Raw genomic sequence first — 9364 nt, 5'->3', positions numbered from 1 at the left:
GGTTTTGAAGTATTGATTCCTGATTTCTGGTAAATTCATCAATCTCCCTGAATTCTATTCTTTGTCTGAAGGATTTGTTCTCCTCAGAGAGTTTTCTTATCTCTTTTTCCATCTGGCCAATTTTGCTTTTTAAGGCATTCTTCTCCTCAATAACTTTTTGAACTGTTTTATCCATTTGACCTAAGCTGGTTTTTAGCATGTTATTTTCTTCAGCATTTTTTTGGATTTCCTTGACTAAGCTTCTGACTTCATTTTCATGTTTTTCCTGCATCTCTCTCCTTTCTCTTCCCAGTTTTTCTTCCAACTCCCTCATTTGATTTTCAAAGTCTTTTTTGATCTCTGTCATAGCCTGAGCCCAATTTCTGTTTTTCTTGGAGTCTTTAGATGCAGGAGCTTGTGCTTCCTCATCTTCAGACTGAGTATTTTGATCCTTCTTGGGCTCACATGCAAAATATTTCTCAATAGTCTTCCTTTTGTTTCTCTGCTTGCTCATTTTCCCAGCCTGGGCCTGGTTTTGGGGTGCTTCCTGGGCTTTTGGGACACTCCCACAAGGGTCTCAGTGTGTGAGGCTCTGTCCTCCCTCCTGGTCTGTGAATGACCATAAGTGCCCCCCTCTGCCACGAGGCTGAGGTGGGGGGCCCCCTGCTGTTCTATGGGGGGCCTAGACTTCTATCAGGATCTGAATGTGGTCAGAACCCCAGAGTCTTGTTCCAGGGGCAGAGGACAGAGCTCTGCAGTCTCTCTTCACTCCCCTCCCTCAGCTCAATGGGCTCATGTCCTGGGGGCTCCTGCTTACCCACTCTGCCTGCTTCTGTTTCCTGATCTGGGTTGCAGAGAGACCAAGCTTCTTGCTGTGTGCCCTGAGGGCTGGGCTCCACGTGCTCGCTCTGGCAGAGGTCCCCCGCTGTTACCCCACTTCATGCCCAGTGCTCCCTGGGGTGCAGCTCAGGAGACTCCCCTGCTGCTGTGAGCCACGGCTTGAGGCTGAAATTCTTTCGCTCTGGGCGCCACCCCTCTGGCGAACCGTCCCTCCGACCACAGGGAGCAGAGTCTTTCTGCTCTTTTCTAGGTTACCTTGAGTAGGAGAACTGCCTCTCTGGGTACCTTTGTGGTTTCTGTCTCTCAAAAGTTTAGTTAGAGTCCTTAGTTTCAAGTTTTATCAGAGAGCGCCTAAGACTGGATCCCTTCTTGTCGCCATCTTGGCTCCACCCCCCCCACTCGTGATTTCTTGTAGAACAATAGTTCTCCATAAAATCCATATGCCATAACTTATTTAGTCATTCCCCAATTGATGGGAATTCCCTCAATTTCTAATTCTTTGCCACTACAAAAAAGAGTTGCTACAAATATTTTTGAACATGTGAGACATGGTTTATTTTTTATAATTTCTTTGGGATATGGACCTAGTCTTGGTATTGCTAAGTCAAAGGATATGATCAGTTTCATTACTCTTTGGGCAAAGTTCCAGAATGCTCTCCAGAATTGGTGAATCAGCTCACAGCTTCATATCCTCTCCAACATTGATCATTTTCCTTTTTTTGTCATCTTAGTCAATCTGATAGGTATAAGGTGATACTCATAGTTGCTTTAATTTGCTTTTCTGTAATCAATAATTATTTGGAACATTTTTTCATATGACTATATGTAGCTTTAATTTCTTCATTTGAAGACTATCTGCTCATATCCTTTGACCATTTATCAGTTGGGGAATGACTTATAAATTTGATTCAATTCTCTATATATTTTAGAAATGAGTCCTTTATCAGAAATACTAGCTGTTTCTGTTTTCCTTCTAATCTTGATTGCATTGGTTTTATTAAAGCAAAATCTTTTAAATTTAAATAGTCAAAATCGTCCATTTTGAAATTTATAATATTCTTTATTTCTTGTTTGGTTATAATCCAACAGATAGAGTATGGGGTTAAGTGACTTGCCCAGGGTCACACAGCTAGGCAATTATTAAGTATCTGAGGCCAGACTTGAATTCATGTACTCCTGACTCCAAGGCCAGTGCTCTATCCTAGCCACCCCATCTTATTTTCTTAATTGATTTACATCACCTTTATTTTGGAATAGGGTGTGAGATGTAGGTCTATGCCTTTTTTTGCCATACTATTTTCCAATTTTCCCCAGCATTTTTTGTCAAATAGCTAATGTCTTTGGGTTTGTCAAACAATAGATTACTATAGTCATTTACTGCTGTTTCTTTTGTAGCTGTTCTAATCCATTGGTCTATCCCTCTATTTCTGAACCAGTACCAGAAAGTTTTGATGACTCCTGCTTTATAATATAGCTTTAGATCTTTAAAAAAAGGTTTTTAAAAATGTCTCTACAGAGGAAGAAACTGGTGGGGTAAAGAAGGAAAGGAGAATTCTGATACATAAAACATTCAAGGTAAAGAAATGGGTGGGACAAATTGCTTTCTGTGGGGGGGTGGGAGGAGGGAAGTAAGATTGGGGGAAAATTGTAAAACAAATAAAATCTTTAATAAAAGAAAAAAAAAGAAATGGGTGGGAGCTCCAATAAAAGTTTTTAGCATGCTTTGGAATGTGATGATATGATGCTTTGTGTCTACTCTAATCCAATGGTCCATTATTCTATTTCTGAACAAGTACCAGAAGGATCATTTAAAAAATAATAATAATAAAGAAAAAGGAGTTAAAAAAAAGCTATGAGAAAGGTCAGAACCTGGTATCTTACCCACTTCCTCACCAGACAATTGTAGAAATGAGACTAAGTTCTGAAAACAGAGCTAAAAGGCTCTGTTTAAGCTATTTATACCAAATCAATTCTTAAATAGGTTTGATCTTGGCTTAAGAAAGGAATAAGAAGTGGACTGAGAGCTGCCAAGTCCAAAGCTACAGTAGCAGGACCCTACTAAGAGCCGCTTGTCTACTAGTCCACTTTACATGACTAGTAAACAAGGTTGCTGTGGCTTGCTTCACCTTGGGGCCCACAGCGACAACCTCCCTCCTGGAGGGGAGCTGAGAATGAGGAGTCAAGCCACTACTGCCTTATGCCTCCAGCTCAATTTGATTACTGCTTAGCTATTACATATATACTGTTAGGTCTTTCGGGGTAGAACAAAGAATAATTGAGGGAATGGGGGTGTACACTGGTGTGTACGTGCAGCATTTTGCATTACAGGATAAGGGGGTATGTTAGGAAGGAGGAGGTAAAACACAGCTGTGTCTTGTGCCCTTGGTCTGTGGGGCAGAATGTCCAGCTCCCAAGGACTCTGGCGCACCTTATCTCTTAGGGCGGCAAGGCAGCTCCTGCCAGGTGGTGGTTTACTTGGAAATGATTTGTGTCATGGCTGTTAGAATAGCCTGTGTTCCCACACAAGGTGGTCTTCCTTTTTAGTCCAACAGACAGAGCTGGCTAGGAGAAGAGCCTGAATGAGAAGTCAAAGCTGCCAGAGCAACAGGGCTGTGGTTTTCTGAATAAACTAATCTAATCACTCAGAAGTCTTCCTGTAGTAGGCGGGATGGTTCTTGGAAATTGCCCCAAACTTTCTCACTGCTCAATGACCATCAGGTTCCTCCTTCCCTCTCCCCCACACCTCTAGCTTCTTCTGAAAAGGTTTGGTTGCAACTTTCAAACTCACCAAGAAGAGTCTGGGAGGAAGGTGGGTTGGCAAGGTTCTGATGAGATGAAGTTTGGGATGGAAGCAGGTTGAGGAGGGTGGAGGAGAAGCTTAGAGAAAGGAAGGAAGAAGTGGGGTTGGATCCTAGAAACCCCTTTCCGTGAATGCTGCCTCTCATTAACTTTTCTCTGGGAGACCTTCTACCAGTCAGTTAGTGAAAAACCTATGTTGACCTCCTTTCCATTTTTTCTTAGCCTAGTGAACCCCCTGCTCCCCTTTATCATGGTGAGTGATATGGTTCCCCAGTAATCTGGCTGCTCCAGGAGATGCAGAAGTGGAATTTGAGGGCCCGGGTCACTTAAGAATCATGTGACCAGGTGGGGGGCTATGAGATGCAGCTGTCCAAGTAACTGGAGAAAAGAATGACCAAAGGGGCATTGGTCCCTCCAATATTGGCAGCCTGCCTCTTGAGTTGAGCTCTGAGAGCCTCCTGAATTTGAAATGAGGGAAATGTGAGCTCCATGATTTGGGCCAGATGAAAATGGAGCAACTGAATCCTCCTAACTTACTTTGCTAGGGGACCAAAATTAACAGCAGCACCATACCTCCACTCTTTGAAATGGAAGTGCCCAAGTGACACATGATGATTCCATTTTTTCAGAGAAAACTTATCCCAAAGTCTTAAGGACAGATTTTAAGATTAGCATTAGGGAAAAGTCCCTCCCTGAAAAACTCCAAAAGCCATCAAATTATGACTCTAGCCAAAATTTAGAGGGGCAGAACTCAGAGAAAGACTGAGTGATACATTTTCCCAGTCCAAGATAACTTAAAAGTTCCATGGGAAATATGTGTTTCATCAAGACCCAGGGTTGGAAAAAAGTCATGGCCACAGCCTAGCCCAGCCCAGGGATCACTGGGAACAACTTGAAGAGAACTCTGCTGCACCATTAATGAGTGTGAAGTGAGGAGCACTGGCCACAGAACAGCCCTGCGGCAAGAACCTGAAGCAGGAATGGGGGGAACCAGCCTACACCTCCAGAGCACAGTCTACAGATGGTAAGGGGGTCAGGGAGACTGTAGAAATCTCTTTGCTCTCACTGGGGCAGGACTCTGCTATTTGCCCACACTCAGATACAGATTAAAGTCTGGGCCCCCATACAAAGATAGCTGGGATCCTCCTCACAGCTGGGGGGGGGCACCTGTGGTCATCTACATATCAAAGCACAGGCAAGAGAGCATAAGACCTTGGAGGAATAAAGGTCCCAGTGGAGTATTCCCAAAAAACCCCAGTGTTGGAAGTGGTAAATTAGTCTTAGACTGAGTGAATGAGTAAACAACAGAAAAAGAAAAATCTGACCATAGAAAATTACTTTGGTCTCATGGAAGATCCAAACATAATCAGATGATGACAAAATTGAAACTTCTATATCCAAAGCTTCCAAGAGAAATAGAATATGGGCTCAGACTATGGATGAGCTCAAAAAAGACTTTGAAAAGCAATTAAGGGAAGTGGAGGAAAAACTGGGAGAAGAAATGAGAGCAATGCAGAAAAATCATGAAAACCAAATCAGCAGCTTGGTGAAAGAAATAAAAAAAAAATACTGAAGAAAATAATGTTAAAAACCAGTTTAGGCCAAATGGAAAAAGAAAAACAAAAGGCAAATGAGAAGAAGAATGCCTTAAAAAGCAGAATTGGCCAGCTGGAAAAGGAGATTAAAAAAACTCTCTAAAGAAAATAACTAGGGGCAGCTAGGTGGCGTAGTGGATAAAGCACTGGCCTTGGAGTCAGGAGTACCTGGGTTCAAATCCGGTGTCAGACACTTAATAATTACCTAGCTGTGTGGCCTTGGGCAAGCCACTTAACCCCGTTTTCCTTGCAAAAAAAAAAAACCTAAAAAAAAAAGGAGAGGAAGAAGGAGCTAAGCTATTTCACATAAAAGTCAAGAAAAAGCTTTTTCACTGTAGTGGAATGGGGGAAGGAAAGGGGAGAATGAGTGAGTCTTCATTCTCATCAGAAATGGCTCAGAAAGGAAATAACATACACACTTAATAGGGTATAGAAATCTATCTTGCCCTAGAGAAAAATGAGAAGAAAGGGATGGGATAAGGGGGAATTGGGGGAGGGAAGGGGAGAATAAGTAATAGAAGAGAGGGAAGATTGTGGGAGAGGGAACTCAGATACAACATACTTTTGGACAGGGACAGGATGAAAGAAGAGAGAGAATAGAATAAATGAGAGTAGGAGGAATAGAGTGGAGGGAAATGCAGCTAGTAATAGCAACTATGAGAAAAATACTGAGGCAACTTCTCTGGTGAACTTATGATAAAGAAGGCAGTCACCCCAGAGGCAGAGATATTGGAATCTGAACATAGACTGAAGTACATTTTTTTCTCTCTCTCACTATTCTTGAGGTTTCTCGTCTTCTTGGGGGAGGGGGTTATATTTACTCTTATAACAAAACCATTGTAATAAAATAAAATAAACCAAAAAAAAGTGGAAAAAAAGATTAGTGTTAGCAAATTGGTTTATTAAACCCATTAAAAAGATGCTCCATCAGGTTTTCAAACTTTTTCACACTCTTCTAGGATCAACTTTAGAAAACTTAAAATGCAGGGAGGCTAGGTGGTGTAGTAGATAAAGCACCGGCCCTGGAGTCAGGACTACCTGGATTCAAATCCGGTCTCAGACACTAATTACCTAGCTGTGTGGCCTTGGGAAAGCCACTTAACCCCGTTTGCCTTACAAAAAAAAAAAAAAACTTAAAATGCTTTGCACATTTTCTTTTTCCTTCCCAGTCCTCCTCCCACCAAAATAACTAAGCTAGCCTTTCTATAATAACCAAATAAGGCATATTGAAGATAAAGGAGGCTGGCTGAAGGTTCCCTGTGATGTGGTGCTAAGCCACTTTTACCAAAAAAGTACTGAAGTTTGGGGTAACTAAGCCTAAATAAGACTGGGGAGCAGAAGGGGAGAGAAATTTAGCCCTGATACATAAAGGAACATGTTCCATAGATAAGATAATTAGTTTCATGTAAAGGTGTGTAATCCTGCTTTCTCACCTGTTAGTAGTATGGCTTGGAAACAAATACTTGAGGTAGATTCCTAAAGGGCATTTTCTTGCAAGGCCATTAAGTAGCTGGTTATAGTGATAACATCCCATTTTTCAAATGTTTGAACTATAGTATTGCTTTTTGAAAGTAAAATCACATTAAAACTTAATGGTTGAATATCAGTCATTTAGTTGATGAATGAATTCCTCCTATATATTACTCAGAGCAGCATACAGAAAATTAATTCCCCAAAGAGACCATTTCATTTCTTATTTCTTGTATCAAAATAATTTCTCTGGGGGTAAGTACTACTGCTGCTGAGATCCTTACAGCCCCCACTCTCCAGAGCCTCTCCTCCTTTCACAATCCCGGACACAAAGGAGAAGGGATTATAATCTACTAATTTGGAAAAGCTGTATAAATTAGGCAGTCAGGCATTGGTAACCTGTTAATGGGGTTCAGGGTAGCCAAAAACCCCACTCCTGTGTTTCAACACTAGTTGAGTGCTTGTCTCCTAAAAGTCTGTAATCACTAAAAATCTTTTTTCTTTTCTTTTTTTTAAGTTTTTCCAAGGCAATGGGGTTAAGTGGCTTGCCCAAGGCCACACAGCTAGGTAATTATTAAGTGTCTGAGACCAGATTTGAACTCAGGTACTCCTGACTCCAGGGCCAGTGCTCTATCCACTGCAGCACCTAGCCACCACTAGTCACTAAAAATCTTAATGAACTTTTTCTTCCTGAGGATTTGTCCCACAACCTTCTTGTTTTATTGGGTCTAGAAATAGAACAGGTTTTCATTTCCTTTTGGGAGAATGAGAGATTTGGAGCTCTTTGATCTTCTAGTGAACACTTGACTTTTGTGATATGCAGATTAATGAAGAGAATCCTCTGGGTTTGGGAAAGTAGGTTTCTAATAAGACCAACTATTTCAACAATAGTGTGCAATCTGGGTTATGGCTGAAATGTAAAAAGAAAGTAGAGTGATCTGAGAAACGAGTTTGAAAGCTTAGGCAAGAGAAATAAAGCTTGAGTGAAAATATAGAAGGCAGAAATGATTTAGTAGGTGTTTAGTAGGTGGAGAGTTATTATGGGTGGTCTTGAGCTAGCTTCAGATGGTTTAAATATCTTGAGAGGGGGTGAGAAAGTTTGACCTTATTTTAAGTAGAAATATTGAGAATGAGAATTTTGTAGTTTGATTTCTGCTGAAATATGTGAATCCCAAAGGAATCAATCTATAATCAGCTTTAATCTAGGAGAAAAGTTGGTCATCTGGTTAATTATGCTCACCCAAACTTTCAGAAATAAATCTGTAAGGAAACCCTTCCAGTATTACATGAAATTTAAAATTTTTTAGACTGTTTATAAAACTATATGCATTTCAAGAATTGGAAATCAAGTGAATGCCCTTAAATTAGGGAATGGCTTAACAAACTGTGGCATATGTATGTGATGGAACACTATTGCTCTATTAGAAATCAGGAGGGATGGGAATTCAGGGAAGCTTGGAAGGTTTTGCATGAACTGATGCTGAGCAAGATGAGCAGAACCAGAAAAACATTGTACACCCTAACAGCAACATGGGGGTGATGATCAACCTTAATGTACTTACTCATTCCATCAGTACCACAATCAGGCACAATTTTGGGGTATCTGCAATAGAGAATACCATCTGTATCCAGAGAAAGAATTGTGAAGTTTGAAAAAAGACCAAAGATTATTACCTTCAATTTAGAAAAAAAAACCATTATCTTATTATGTAATTTTTCTTTCTGTTACACTTTTTCTTCCTTAAGAATGTGATTTCTCTCTCATCACTTTCAACTTAGATCAATGTATACCATGGAAACAATATAAAGACTAACAGACTGCCTTCTGTGGGGGGTGGGGGGAAGGAAGCAAGATTGGGGGAAAATTATAAAATTCAAAATAAAGAAAATCTTTTTAAAATGAACTCAAAAGAAATGTTTTAAAAAGCTATATGCATTTCATAGTATTTTGCAGTTTAAAAATCCCTGAGAAAATGGGAATGAAGAAGGCTGGAATAATTTAATCAGCTCATTATCATATGAGTCTGTAAGATAGAAACAGAGAATCTTAGCTCTTTAAGAAATCAAAATGGAGATCACCACTTGTTTCAAGATCCTTTTGTAACTTTAAAATCTTTGACAGTAGATTAACTGGAAATAATGAATCTCATAATATGAAATGCTCTTGGAACAAATAGCTCTTATGCAAAATATATTACTATATAATTGAAATTATAAATTGAGTTTCTGTATAAATTTGGAAAATAGATCTAGGTATAATTAAATTTATTCTGTGTCTCATGTTAAGCCAACTTCATTATTGTTATTACACTGCATTGTTGTTATTATTATACTGCATTATTATACACATTAGTTGTGTGGTTTTATGCCAGGTTACATGATTTGTAAAGGGAATAAAGAGATCCATCTTCTTGGGTCTAGTGAGGGGCACTTTACTGTAAAATTCTTGGCATAAGCAAATGCTATATGAATATTATCTGGCAGTTTCAGTCATGTGGTTATTGTTAAAGTGTTTTTAAAGTATTTAAGGAATTAGCCTTACACATTTCCCTAGAGTTGGAAAGAAATAGTTCTGTAAAGAAATCTGAAGATAGACAGTTCTAAAGTGGCAGTCAATCTCTGATTCAACCCATGTTTGTTCTGAAAAATTTTCACTAAATTCAGTTGTAATTGAACTTTAG

The sequence above is a fragment of the Macrotis lagotis genome, chromosome 2, assembly GCF_037893015.1.
Source record: "Macrotis lagotis isolate mMagLag1 chromosome 2, bilby.v1.9.chrom.fasta, whole genome shotgun sequence".
Lineage (NCBI taxonomy): Eukaryota > Metazoa > Chordata > Mammalia > Peramelemorphia > Peramelidae > Macrotis > Macrotis lagotis.
Note: the sequence above shows the minus strand (reverse complement) of the source record.